This window comes from Pyrus communis, chromosome 5, assembly GCF_041283825.1.
Source record: "Pyrus communis isolate YQ-2024b chromosome 5, ASM4128382v1, whole genome shotgun sequence".
Taxonomy (NCBI): domain Eukaryota; kingdom Viridiplantae; phylum Streptophyta; class Magnoliopsida; order Rosales; family Rosaceae; genus Pyrus; species Pyrus communis.
Window position 1 is genome coordinate 21,433,194 of NC_142569.1, and position 15,213 is coordinate 21,448,406.

The 15,213-nt window shown below is 37.3% G+C and overlaps 1 pseudogene across 1 annotated transcript; it reads right to left on the reverse strand.

The window, feature by feature from the left end:
* Positions 1-1,559: 1,559 nt before the first annotated feature.
* Positions 1,560-12,207, reverse strand: LOC137727002 (presequence protease 2, chloroplastic/mitochondrial-like; annotated as a pseudogene). The gene is made up of 12 exons (XR_015962154.1): positions 12,188-12,207; positions 7,007-7,165; positions 6,596-6,770; positions 5,545-5,628; positions 4,923-5,058; positions 4,017-4,523; positions 3,736-3,900; positions 3,436-3,653; positions 3,125-3,337; positions 2,690-2,773; positions 2,515-2,596; positions 1,560-2,115 (listed from the first exon to the last, which is right to left on the reverse strand). The product of XR_015962154.1 is annotated as a presequence protease 2, chloroplastic/mitochondrial-like (transcript).
* Between the last annotated feature and the right edge of the window lie 3,006 nt (positions 12,208-15,213).

Genomic DNA, 15,213 nt, shown 5'->3' on the forward strand with positions numbered 1-15,213 from the left:
AGCTTTACATGCTAATGGTACTTGGACTTTAACTTCCTTGCCCCCTGGCAAAATTCCCATTGGTTGTAAGTGGGTGTACAAACTCAAGCACAATTCCGACGGCTCTATTGACCGCTACAAAGCTCGTTTGGTTGCTAAAGGCTTCACTCAGGCTGAAGGTATTGATTATCATGACACTTTTTCTCCTACTGCTAAGATGATTACGGTGCGTTGTCTTCTTGCTCTTGCTGCTAGTCAGTCTTGGTCTCTTCATCAGCTTGATGTTAATAATGCTTTCTTACATGGTGACTTACATGAAGAAATCTATATGTCTTCTCCTCCTGGTCTTCGGCGACAGGGGGAGAATCTTGTGTGTCGCCTTCACAAGTCACTTTATGGTCTTAAGCAGGCTTCTCGCCAATGGTTTGCCAAATTCACTAGTGCCATCATTTCTGCCGGTTTTCAACAATCCAAAGCTGACTATTCATTGTTCACTAAAAAGTCTGGTATTTCTTTCACAGCTTTGCTCATTTATGTGGATGATATTGTGATTACAGGCAATGATGCTAGTGCCATTAATTCTCTGAAGTCTTTTCTCCGTGATCATTTTCGGATAAAAGACCTTGGTGATTTAAAATATTTTTTGGGTATTGAGGTTTCTCGTTCCAAACAAGGGATTTATATTTCTCAACGCAAGTATGCATTAGAGATTCTCAAGGACTATGGTTTTTTGGGAGCACGACCCATTGCTTTTCCTATGGATGACATAAAATTATCTGATAAAGGAGAACTTCTCAAGGATCCTGAAAAGTATCGACGATTAGTAGGTCGGTTAATATATCTCACTATCACTCGGCCGGATATCACCTATTCTGTGCATGTTCTAAGCCATTTTATGCACGAGCCAAGGATATCTCATATGGATGCTGCGCTTCGTATTGTTCGTTATTTGAAGGCTACTCCAGGTCAAGGTTTATTATTTCGTTCTGACAACCAGACCAAGTTAACTGCGTTTTGTGATTCTGATTGGGCAGGTTGCCCTATCACTCGCCGTTCGACTACTGGGTATTGTGTATTCTTGGGCGGTTCTTTGATTTCTTGGCGGACGAAACGACAGAAAACCGTTTCGCTCTCTTCAGCAGAGGCGGAATATAGGGCCATGGCAGGTGCTTGTTGCGAGATAGTTTGGCTTCGTTTTTTGTTGAAGGATTTGAACATTCCTTTGGATGGTCCTTCCATTTTATTTTGTGATAATCAAGCAGCGTTACATATAGCTGCCAATCCTGTTTTTCATGAATGAACTCGTCACATTGAGATGAATTGTCACTTTATACGAGATAAGATTGTAGATGGCACAATAGAGACCAAGCATGTGGGTACGGCACAACAGTTGGCAGACTTGTTTACCAAACCTCTTGGGAAAGAAAAGTTTTCGGGTATGTTACGCAAGTTGGGAGTTCTTGACATCCACTCTCCAACTTGAGGGGGAGTGTTAGACAAATAAGGAATATGGTTGGAGTCCTTGCGTAATTGTATATAATATTATTATTGGAAGAATAAGCCGTTCTACAGCCGTCAAGCCGTCCTACAGCCGTCCTACCTTGTCCTACCTACACACTAGGACGGCTACCTTGTCCTCTACAGCCGTCCTACCTTGTCCTACCTACACACTAGGACGGCTACCTTGTCCTACCTACACATTTGTATCATGTATATATATCCTTGTAATCTTGTAGAGAAAAATTAATGAGAAAAAGCATTCTCTTCCATATTTTCCACAAAACATTCTCTTCCATATTTTCTACATAACAGGGCAAGTTTTTCACCTGTGCAGAACTCAAAGTAACAAGAAGCATATGCTCCACCACCACCTATGCGATCCCGCAAGTGGCTTCATTTGGAGAAGGTAGTCTAGCCGTCCAAGTAGTTTTTGGGAAGGGAGAGTTGCAAGGCAGCATATCGACAAATTTGCTAACAAACTTCAGAGATTTGGTAAGATTCTTCCCTTCAGCAGTGAGATTAATTATGCAATTTTCCTTACAAATTAAGGACTTGCGAATCTCCTCGAGTGATGAAGAAACTTCATCCCAATTTTGATCAACTTTCCTTTCAAGCACTTGTAGAAACTCCCAGAAACTAAGTACAAAGAATACGCAAACTGTATGAGAAACTGTAAAGATCCATAACTATAAGAAACGAAATGCACAAAAACTTGAAAGCTTTTCTTATATTCATATGATCATATATCAAAGATAGGCAAAGATGCCAACCCATATAAATAATTCCTTATCTCAGAAGAATATGCATAGGGTAGTGTACAATAACATTAAAATGCCAAACTCCTGGAAACCCTAAGTGTTTAAATCCTTTGAGAAGGTGTACAATAACAAGAATACAAACCGTTTAATTTTATGTCCTAAATGCTATTTCCATGTTTCTGAATGTGCACTTCACACAGAGATGAATAGAATCGGTAAAGTTTAGGATATACAAAATAAATCCAGAAGACAAGTAGCTTGAAAGTTCCATTCCAACCTTCAGCCATCCATCTGGAAACATTCAGCTTTGCCTCCATCCTTGAAGCTGTAATTTTATGACCACTACCTCCCAATAGGTTCTGAAAATGACAGAATATAAACTCTAAGATTTGAATGTTAATATTAAGGATCAGTACTGTTGAGCTTTGTTGAATAAAAGTCCATAATAATACCTGCATTCTAGCTTTAAATTCGAAAACAAGCTGCTTAAACCGCTGCTGATCTGTGAACGGGACTTCTCGGAGAACACAATTAACCTGTAATAACATGAAACGAATGCATGAAAACCTCGATCTATTATCTCCCAACTCACTTGCTAAGCATCAACAAAACTTGCAACAATACAATAGAGGAAAAGGGTAAAAATCTAATGAATGCTTGCTTATAAAGAAAAGGCGAGCACTCCTAAGCCTATTTTGATTGGTAAATCAATGGAAATTTTACATGGAATATTTTAAATCAAGGTATTCATATTTAGAATGACACACAGAGTTCAATTAAAAATATTGTTTCCTATAAAAAAAACAGATAATTATTTTATAATGTGTAGGAAAATGGAGCCATATCATACAAACTATTGTTAACTAAAAGAAAAAGTAAAAGAATACCAGTTGAAACAGGTGTTTAGCACGTCCTGGCATGGCCTTCCCTCGGACAAGTATATGACCGCAGAGATCTTCCTTGCATCTTACATCCGAGACCGTCGCATCAATTGATATTCCTCCTGTCTTTCTTCCAATCCATTGATGAAGTTCAATAAAAGACATGTCTTTTGTATTCATGTCATGCTTCAATACTTTAACTCCATTGATACACGCAACCTACACACACCAGACAGACAATTATTGTAGGAACTAACCCATAAGGAAACTCGTTTGATACATAAACACACGAATCTGAAACTTAGGGTGAAGATAACCTCGGTGGGAACAGGAATAGGCCCTTTTGGAATATCTTGCGGAGAGAGGATTGGAACACTTCTCAAAGCTTCAAGTGGGTCAGGGGTTTGCTGTTTCAGTCGCAGCTCCTGTGTCGCACGTGCCAGCTCAGTGAGCTCTTTTTCTGTCATAGATGCTTAAATTTATTCAAAATTTTTTTCTCAACTGCTTCATCGTGAGAAGCCATTTGTGGATCAGGCTGACAAAGAAGTCAATCGTTAGGAACTTAGGAGTAATAAACATTGTCAGAAAGATTGGGCAAAAATTTTGCAATTACTTACCTGCATTTCTACCAGGACTCGATGAGGATTGTTCAATAAGAATTTCTGTATTAGAGGAGAGAAAACAGATTTTGACCCTTCATCCCGTATTCTGGCTTCCAATATCATTAAAGATTTCTCATACTTCAATGGCTCAAAGGGATCCATATCATATATCCATTTATCCTGTAGAGAATTATCATATCAGGCTTATGAAAAAAATAAATGGCCATAAAATGGCAGGGATTTTTTCAATAAAAAAAGAGACGGAGAAAGCAAAAGTGAAGAAGAGCATATCTTACAATGGATCGGAGCATTAAGCAAAGGCCTCGAGGAACTGATCCAATAACGTTTTCCCTGAGAGAAATCTCCATCATATTCATGGATGCTTCTACAGCAACTGCATCAAAACCTCTCTTCATAAACATTCTAAGTGCAAACAGTACTAATGCTTCTACCCTTGAAATGTCATTGTGAGAGACACTCTTCAACCCAATACTAAATAGAGGTTGAAGGAGATGAAAATGAACCCCAGCAAAACTTGCTATAAAGCCATTTGACAGCAAGATTATGTTCAGTGGAGAAAACATAGTTGCCGACGTAATATTAATCAACAGCTCAATCGTCCTCAGTCTCCATGTCTAAGGGCATCTCGCAGAGACACCAGCTGAGGGACATGTGATCCTTCTTTAAATCACCCGATTGACCAGAAAGATATTTTTTCAGAATCTTAACTGGTTTTGAAAATAGCTTCAGGGGTTTCACCCTTTCAATTGCGGCTGAGCTTGCATCAAACATTTCCAGGTACTCTGAGAGAGAGAGAGAGAGAGAGAGAGAGAGAGAGAGAGAGATGGTTCAGATATAAATTTTAAATTTTATTCTCAACAATCTTACACTTATATCATTCATCTGAATCATTAGAAGGAAAATCAATTACATAAAAAAGACATTACTGAGCAATGTATTACTCTAACAGCTACTCATTGTGTTCTCTTAAGTTCTAGTACCCTCTGTTTTAGTGCCTCAAAACAAATGGTTAAAACCAAAATGATGGGACACTTGTGAGTTACAGGTTTAACAACCTTGTTTAAGTAAACGAAAAATTGGTAAACACGTGAATGAAGACAAACTAGTCATGTATCATAGGATAGTTTGCAAGCAAAACATATGTAATTCACATGTATGTTGAAGCGGAACTGTTTCAATACCACTCAGAATTCGCAGGCGGTCAGTTGGATCATCATCTCCATAAAACCAGATTCTTGCATTGCTGGGATGGTAATGCTTACGGTGGAACTCCCGTAATTTTATAACCCAAAAGTCAGAAAGAAAAGAGCAGTATTGCTACAATAATATTTAAGAAACAATACATATACATATGTACTTCTTGTTGAGAGTTGTCCCACATCGGTGAGGGACAAAGTTTGCTATGTGCTTATATGGTCTTGGGCTACTCCCCATATTGCCAATTGGTTTTATGGTGGAACCTCAATTACATCATGGTATCAGAGCGGGTTGTCCTCGTGTGAAGCCAAACGGCCACACGCACTCCACGTCACCCAGTTGTTGTCCACGTGTAGGCTTGAAAATCCGCCACACGTGCGGGGGCGTGTTGAGAGTTGTCCCACATCGGTGAGGGACAAAGTTTGCTATGTGCTTATATGGTCTTGGGCTACTCCCCATATTGCCAATTGGTTTTATGGTGGAACCTCAATTACATCACTTCTATCATATGTATGGTCACAGCACATAAGGAATCACAATATCAAAGTTTAGCATAGTAATATGATGTACAAAATAACTAATCTTCCTCATTAGAATATAACAAACCTTGAATTCTTCAAATGTTAGTTTCGGAATAACTTTTGGATCACCCAGTACGTCGAAACCATAGCTATTGTCTGGAAATACAGCCTGTAGAAAATAGAAACCAGATCAATATTATATTACACATTGAAATAAACAAAAAAATCAAAACAAATCATAATGATGACTGTGCAGCTAATATGTCAGCAACGTGGATGGCTGGTATACCAGAGAAAATACGAAGTCAACAAACAAACTCAAGCATAAATGCATCCGATTGATATCATTGTATATAAGCTCACATGTCGTGATTTCGCGGCCAAAAGCTAGATAACATTTTATCGATTTTTGTACATAGAACGTTTCGCAGCCAAAAGCTAGATAACATTTTATCGATTGGTATATAGAACGTTTAGCTTAAATATACGCAGTTAAATTCATCAAGTAATGATTCATATTGTTATAGTGACGGAGGGAGGAAGGGAGGGAGGGAGGGAACAGAGAGACAGGATAGAGAAACTAAGGTTTGATTCATCAGCAAGAGACAATCAGAACTCAGAAGGACTAGGTGACACTCGACTTATACGTATGAGCTGTACAAAACATTAAAACTTCATAAGGAAACTGCGCGAAAAGGATGAAGTTATATGTTAACCTGCCAAAATGTTACAAAAATAGACAGTAAACAACTGGACAAAAATTAGAAACAAAACTTGCCTGTTCAACAGTTTGCTTTAACATATCTTTAGGCGAAGGCTGGGAATAGAAGTCTTTCCTCTCATTGAAAGCAGCTCCTAAAATAATCATTTGAGAAGAAATAACAGATTAGTTTCAAAATTGGAAATTAATGGAATTTAACAAACATGAAACATTTTCAAATGAAATAAGGGAACACATTTCAAAAGAAGAAACAAAAAAAGAACAAAAACAACAATCCTTGGCCTAAAGCTAGACCTATCAGAATTTGTATGATAGAAATCCTGATCATTCAAAAACAACAATCCTTGGTGTTGGAATACAGATTGCAGAGTAGATACATGTATTTTCATTTATACATTCTCAACCCAGAATTTACCTTTGTGTTTGGGGACATAACCGGGCAGCAAGACCTATCAGAATATTTGAAATGGTCTACACCAGCTCCCAGGCTCCCTTTCAACAACTCATCAAATGGCTTTTTCAAGGGGTACTTTCTCGATCCACATCTCACAGCCTTTTGCACTATGTATGAGATTCCAGTGGAATCCTTCCTGTATCAATAAATAATTAAAGCTAAAAAAATGAGGCTCTGATCCGAAAAATAAACGAAAACAAACGCACACAGACATATATATATATATATATATATATATATATATATGTTTGTGTGTGTATGCTAGTTTATATACGAACAAACAAAAAATGAATAAATGGGTAGCTCCATTTTATTAATAAATAAACAAACAAACAAAAAATGAAAATTTTGAGATTTTGGAAGAGCACTCACAGTGGGGTTCGGAAAACGATGCCAAAGACCTTATTTTCGTCGTCGTTGGACATGGAAGCGACTTGGGCACCTGTCTTTTTGTGGCGGAGAAGCAAAGCTTCCGACTTGCACTCTCCGATGAACTCCTCGGTGACCTTCTCGAACCCCGCTTGTCCAAATCTTCATCTGTCAAGGTTAAGGAAGAGAGCACCTCACAACACACTGTAACTGTGAGACTTGGGCACCTTTTTGAGTTACTTATATTATGTACCTCCTGGTAGTGGTTGTGGTGGAGATTGAGTTGGGGACATGCCGACGGCGGTTGAGCAGAGGAAGCAGAAATGGGTTTGGGAAAATGAGGGAAGGAAGCCGGCGTGACGGCGGAGCAAGATGGGTGGCAGTGGGGTTCGTAATCGGACGGTGGCTCTGGCTTTTGTTTCTCGGAGCAGAAGCTGAAGAAATAGTGGAGAGCTGGTGTGAGAGAGAAGGAGATGATGGCAAATGCAAATGGTTTTGAAATGTAAATAATGGATAATGGGGTTCTGGGGTTTTGATGAGAAGGAAAATGTCTGAGGGGGGAGAGAGAGAGAGAGAGAGAGAGGGTTTATGGAGACGCGTCAGTCGCCTGCGATTTCAGAGCTGACCGTACGGGAAGGTGGTGGACTGAGATCATAACACAATATTTGTCCCGCCCTTTATTCTTTTTTCGGGCGTTAACGTTGGAGTTGGAAATTTGTCGTCCATTTGTACATTCGGATAGTTTGGTGAATGGCATGAAAATAGTTACACTCAAGCCGAGCCGAGCCGAGCCGAGCCGCATTAATTGAGGGGAGATAAGTTTAAATTTCAAAATTTGTATGATAGATAAATTAAATGGGAATTTTTATTGGTACTTTAAAAATCTCATTCTATACTTCAAATTTTCTATATTTAGAAAAAAATACATTTATGAGGAGTGTAGAATGAGATTTTTGAAGTGCTAATAACACTTCCCAATTAAATAACACCCATTTAACGACAATTAACACAACCATGGTCATCACCACCACTTTAAGCGATGAACAATAATTCACTTATTATGGTGCTCAAACTTTAATGGATTTAGGGTGTGTGGAACACTGTTTACTTACTTTTTATTATTTCACTTAAACTATAGGATAATGTAAAGGAGATTAAACTTTTAAACCAAATGATGGGGTTGTTAATGATTGAATTATTACTTAAACGTTGATTAAATGACTTATTTCCTATTGGTGATACATCATTTAATTTGTAAATTTAGTTTAAAATTTTAATATCTCTAACATTATCTTAAAATATATACTAATTGATTTCTTTATATTATAATGAGCAAATTAATAAAACCAAGTGATTGCGTTTCTAGTATCGACTAAAACGTGCCCATGCATAGGAAACCAAAAAACGATTATCAAATTTTGTTTACAAAATAATGTGACAAGGGTACATTGATTCAAATATGTATTCATAACTAATTTGTGGGATGTTTTTGGATATTTGGGGAATGCACAGATTCCTTTATTTGTGAATTACATATTTTTATAACAAAAAATTTCAATTTTTATATTTTTCTTAAACCATCCAATTAAATTATTCAAATAGAAGATTGTTATAGTAATATATTCAAATGATTTTTTTGAGGACGAATAAACTACCAAAATGTTTTCGTAATAAAAAATACTACTCTTACAATCTATTTGTATTATTTTTCTAATAGAGATGAGGCCACATGTGTTGGCGAGCCCTACCTTTATTAAAGAGATTGTAGAATTGATGCTACAAATATGTAGTAAATGTAGCACTACTTTGTGGAATGAGAAACTATTAAAATGCTAGAGTTCGCCTGGTTAGCAGATAATCATAATATAGGCCATGCATAGGAGAAATTTTTTATTGTGATCGAAACATGAGTGATATATCACGTGTTTTTATATAAATGGTTTTAAATTTTATTTTTTAAGTTATTAATTTTTTAACACATCCATCCCATTATTTATATAATAACATTGGTGTACCATCTCGTGTTCTGGTCCCGTTGAAAAATCTCACCATACATAGGGCAACAGTTGATCACAGTCCTCCTCCATCCTCCATATGCATGGCTGGCTGGCTGACAAAATAGAAAGTACAAAACAGAGCAAAATGGAGGTAGATTGTCTGCCCTCCTGTTTGGGTTTCTTTCCCATCCCCTCCTATTTGTGCGGTCACGATTAAGCTACGTCAACATTTTATATTCCTATTGCTTTTTGTGTTATTATTTCTATAAAAAAAATCAATATAGAATGTTGACGTGGTTTAACCGTGACCGCACAAAATAGAAGGGGATAGGAAGGGCACCCAAACAGGAGGACAAACAATCTGCCTCTGAGCAAAATTCCTTTGCCTCCAAGTAACCATGAATGAGCTCCACGCGTCCACCAGGCTGGACTATTTTCTTATTTTCCATTAAGTAATTCATTCTATTCCATTTTCTTTATAAAATAGGGAACTTTATTTATTTTAACAAAAAAAATTATGTTATAACTTTATTTAATAAAAAATAATTAAATATTAATAAAAAAAATCTTTAAATTTTAGTAAAAAAGACAAAAGAATTTAAATTTTAATGAAAATGACACAATTTTAATATAAAAAATTAAAAAAAAAAACTGACGCGTGGGACCTATGCGTTCATCACAAACATTGTTTATGAAACTGAACACTATTTATGAAATTGAACATTATTTATGAAACTGAACGGTACTACACTATTTATGAAACTGAGCGGTACTACACTATTTATTGGTCCAGTTTCATAAATAGTGTCTAGTTCTTGGTCCACTTTCATAAGTAATGCCTAGTTTTGGTCATGTTTCATAAATAATGCCTAGTTATTGGGTCAAGTTTCATAAAAACTGTATAGTAGTTGGTACAGTTTCATTAATAGTGTCTCTTACTTGGTCCGGTTTCATAAATAGTACCCAGTTATTGGTCAACTTTATAAATAGTGCCTGGTTTTTTGTCATGTTTCATAAATAATGTTTAGTTTTTGTTCTTGTTTCATAAATAGTTTCCATCTATTGGGTTTGTTTTAGAAATAATGTCTAATTCTTGGTTTTGTTTCATAAATAATGTTTACTTATATATTGGTTCAGTTTCATAAGTAGTGTCTAGTTATTGGTCTAATTTCATAAATAGTGTTGCTTATTGGTCAATATATATAATCTAATTCTTGATTTAATTTCAAAAGATTTGAAACTCAGACCATTTTTGGTCTTGTAAAAGCACCCATTACGCCGAAAATGATGAACCCAGAAGTGATCCTTTAGATCAAAACCTTGAGAAGATTATGGTCTTAGTAAATATATTTAAAAAGTAGTTTTCAATTGCCAAATTAAAATTCCCTCACATTTTTTACATACCTACAATAATAAATGCAGCTCTCCATCCAATTTCTTGAGTTTGGGTGTCATCTTGGGGAAACTTTTCCTTGTGCCCGTAACACAAGTGGTACACCATGTGTTATTATGTAAGTGATGAGAAATTTTATTTTTTATGTTATTAATCTTTTAACACAAGAATATCACCACTTGTATAGAGACACGTTGTGTACCACCCTGTATTCTGGGTACATTAAAAAAATCTTTCATCATCTGGACTACTATTGAAAAACAACACCACAAAAATAAAACTAGGGAATGGAATTTAGTTTGAAGTTTTTTTTTAATTCTAAATATATATATATATATATATATATATATATATATATATAAAATATGTTAATGTAGCTGACAATGGGAGAAAAGAGGGGAGTGTGAAAATGGGGGGTGGTGGGGGGACGTGCCCAGTGCGAGTTGGTCTTTTTGTGTTTATATTTTATTTTAATTTTTTATTCTTTTGTCCTTATCATTAAATAAAGTTATTAGATGATTTTTTATTTATTAAAATGCAAAGATTTGAAGCCATTTTCATTGGTTTTCTTTATAAAATACACATGCTAAGCCAATGACTCATTTATTATGAAAATGAGTCATTTATAAAATACTCATCCTAACATCATCTCCAACCCTTGGGTTAAAACCTAAAAATTTTAACTTAGCAACAGTTTTTCTCCTCCAACCATTTTGGGTTAAATTTTTAGTCTGAGAATATTAAAAAATCAATTTAGGATATTTTTTATTTATTAAAGTAATGACACACCCTGACCCAGAAAGTCCACTTGGACCCTGAATCGAGCTGTGCTGGCCGACACCTGGAAGGTGACGAAGCCATAAAATGTGATAGAGTGTAGAAAAATGTGAATAATTTGAACCTAAAACATTTAATACCAGAGTGTGTTGTGAACGGGAGCGAACCCATTTCACACACGATGTCAGAGCATAAGTAAGGTACAGGAGTGTGGGTAAGAATCATACCCTCAGAAATATCCATCAATACTAAGATTCGCCACAGATCCTTGTCGATACAAACTCAGCAGCTAAAACCTGGAGGGGACTGAACAGAGAGTGTGAGTAAGCAATAAAACCAAGCTTCCCAAAATTATTACCTCTCTAAAAGTAATGCCCTTAAATGTAAAACCCGTATCGTTTTCCATAAGACAAAACAACATATATACATATATCCAAACCATACTCAGAAATGGCCAAAACCACGGTTTACCATCAACCCCACCATGCAATAATAAGTAGGCCAAATGAACTTAATCAATACAAAATGATATATTAGTCGGAGTCATCTAATATGACCTGTACAACTTATCCATATCTCATCAATCATGGCTAGCATATAAGTCGAAGTCACTTATAGTGACCTGTACGACTTATCCATATCTCATCAATCATGCTGGCCAATAACTCAATAAGTATACCTGCACACGAGTCGGAACCACCTAAAGTGGTCTGTACGACAAGACTGGGTGTAAATAAATACGCTCAAGTGCTATGATCACGTGAAGACTGTGCGAATAATTGCGGGTCACCTACGAGTCGGAACCACCTAAAGTGGTATGTATGACAGGACTGTGCACCTACCTTGCATCCAAGGTGAGCGTAAGGTGCGGGAGGTGAACATCACGTGAAGGACTGTGCCCTGGCCACGAGCGGGAGCACTAACACCGGGGGTGCAGGTTTATGAGCTATATTACATCTCAACACAATCATACTCACTAACATCACTAACATCAACATGTACTCACCTGAGGCTTACCTGGGCGTCCGCGGCGTCATATAGCACTTCAAAGCATTCACAATAGTCAGGTGCAGGTAATATCCATATGAATATGCCATGATGCAATCTAAACCCAAACATGTCATGATATTCCTAAAATATAAAATACGGCGTAACATGTACAATCAATAACACCGTACTCCCAAACTATTTACTTTTGAGGGTAATCATTAGTGATAAGCCCAATTAGACCCTAGTTACATTAACTATCATACTTACCTTTCCTTACGTCAATTTCTTGATTCTTCACGCATTGATTTATGATCAACATTTAATCACCAAATCATAAAGCTAAATCTCACAATTCCCACCAATGTCCCTCACATTGCTCAATTCACTAAACAAGGCTATTGTCTCAATTATTTAATCTCATTTATTATATGGCTGCATCTAACGTCTTGTTAGACTGCCTACGTACCCTAAACAGGGATCAAGCCATTCGTAGTTCGCAATGATTAATTGTAGGTAACAAGCATATATCACTATAGAAGTGCTTGTGTAACTATCAATTATATGCCTATGAAAGAAAAAGACCCACTCACTTGGAGTCCACGCTTTGATTATCTTGCAAGTACATCGAGACATCACGATCTATCGTCGCCTGTGACCAATTATCAAATCACGTCTCAAAGTTCTTACCGATAGAATACATAATTTACATAAAACATATCCTCAAGGACCTTCAAGAATAATTTGAGACCCATTGACCAAAAGTCAACCGTCGATCAAAGATCGACGGTAGGGTCTACAACCCTGTCTAACTCGATTCGGAAGATCCACATATCAGATTTCCAATCCATAACTTCCAAAAATCCACATTATACTTCTAGAATAACATATTAAAATTTTATTACGATCCAACGGTTGGATCCTAGCCAATTCCCAAAACTGATTAGCGCTTAACGTTTTATTTTATGAATTTACAAATCCAATTCGGGAAGATCTGTACGTTGGATTCCCAATCTGTAAGTTCCTACATTCTTCAAATATTATGTACTACAAAGTAACAAAGTTTGGTGACGATCCAACGGTTGGATCGTCGATTCACATAAATACCTATTAACATATCGTAGAGAATTTAGGTTCCAATGATCAACCTACATCATTCAAATATCAAGAATAAATTCAAGACATTTGACATAGCCTAAAAATAGCATTGGTGGCCCACTGGCCCCGCGCCGCCGTGGGTGGCGGTTGGCTGCCCCGACTCGCCGGAAAATCCAACTATTTCCAAAAATTCTCAAACTTTACAGAAATGAAGATCTCAGTGAGTGGAGCAACTTTCATACCTGCCACGAAGTCCAAAAGTGGACGGAAGATGGTCAATTTGTCCCACAAAGCCGGCGGGTGCCTAAAACTCCCTGACGTCGATTCGTCGTCTACGGTGGTCCAATGGGGTCAAGGTTGGTTGGGTTTTGCTCCTGGGATGATGGGCTACAAAGCCCAAGTGGTGGCATCTGCCATCGCTTTGCCGATTTGCCGGAAAATCGAAAAGGGTGGTCGGAGCACTATTGATTTTCGTCAACTTTCGTGGCCTCCAACCGCCACATACCATGGTTAATCAAGGTAGTTCTTGGGTGAGTTTTGTAGAGGGGAATGAGAGCTTCAAGATAGTGGTGGTGGCATCGAAAAACTCCATCGAAATTGGCCGGAATCGGCCTTGAAAGATGGGTGGTTGGAGAGGTGTACGAACGGAACCCACGGGAAAAGCTCCCACCTTTTCCCCTTTTTTTTTTTTTTTTTTTTTTTTTTTTCTTTTCTTCCTTTTTTCTAATTTCTCATTGGTCCTCCACTCCTTTTAATTTGATTGGTCCCTTTTCCTCTTTACTTAAGACTGATTAGTTAGTCTTCCCACAAGGTGGGAGTTCAAATAATTTAACTACCTTTAAATAACCAACTTCAAACGTCCGTAATTATACCGTTAGAATTCGGACTCGCCAACGGCTTTCACCTATGTGTTCATAGTGACAAGTACTACAAGGATATGCTAAAAGAATAAATCATATGTCGCTCTAACTGATGATCAATGGAAGTCAAAGTCTTTGCCTCTAGGGCATTTTCATAAATTTACGCTTCTAAAATTAATAAAAATGTAAAATTTGGGACGGGTTGTCACAAGTAACTTTTGAAAAAAAAAATTATGTAGACTATCCTAATTTAATTTTATGAACATTTCAACCGAAAAATATTTAGATTGCGATAAATATTAAAAAATCTCTAAACTGACACTCGTGGAATACTATGAAAGAATACGAAACAAATAAAATAATTTTTAATTAATTTAGTCTTTGGATTTAAATTTGGACCATTAGATATATATATATATATATATATTTTTTTTTTTTACCATTAGATTTGATCAAATTAGATTTTAGCCGTTGGATTCAATGAATTAATAAATATAAAATTTAAAAAGGTACACATATATGGTGGGTCAGCTCCACTAACTCAGGGGGAATCTTGGGCTAAATTTTCCCCATAAATGAGTTTCGGGTTAAAAATATTTGCCTCAAGGGTTGGAGCAAGTTGGGTGTGACATCCCACATCGCCCAGGGGAGTGATCCTTATATGTATATTCCCATCCCTACCTAGCACGAGGCCTTTTGGGAGCTTACTGGCTTCGGGTTCCGTGGGAACTTCGAAGTTAAGTGAGTAACACACGAGAGCACTTTCAGGATGGGTGACCCATTGGGAAGTTCTCGTGTGAGTTCCCAGAAACAAAACCGTGAGGGTGTGCTGGGGACCCAAAGTGGACAATATCGTGCTACGGTGGAGTCTGGCCCGGGAAGTGGTCCCCCCTAGGCCGAGATATGACAATTTGGTATAAGAGCCTAACCCTGGTTGCATGTGTGCTGACGAGGACGTTGGGCCCCTAAGGGGGTGGGTGGATTGTGACATCCCACATCGCCCAGGGGAGTGATCCTTATATGTATATTCCCATCCCTACCTAGCACGAGGCCTTTTGGGAGCTCACTGGCTTCGGGTTCCATGGGAACTTCGAAGTT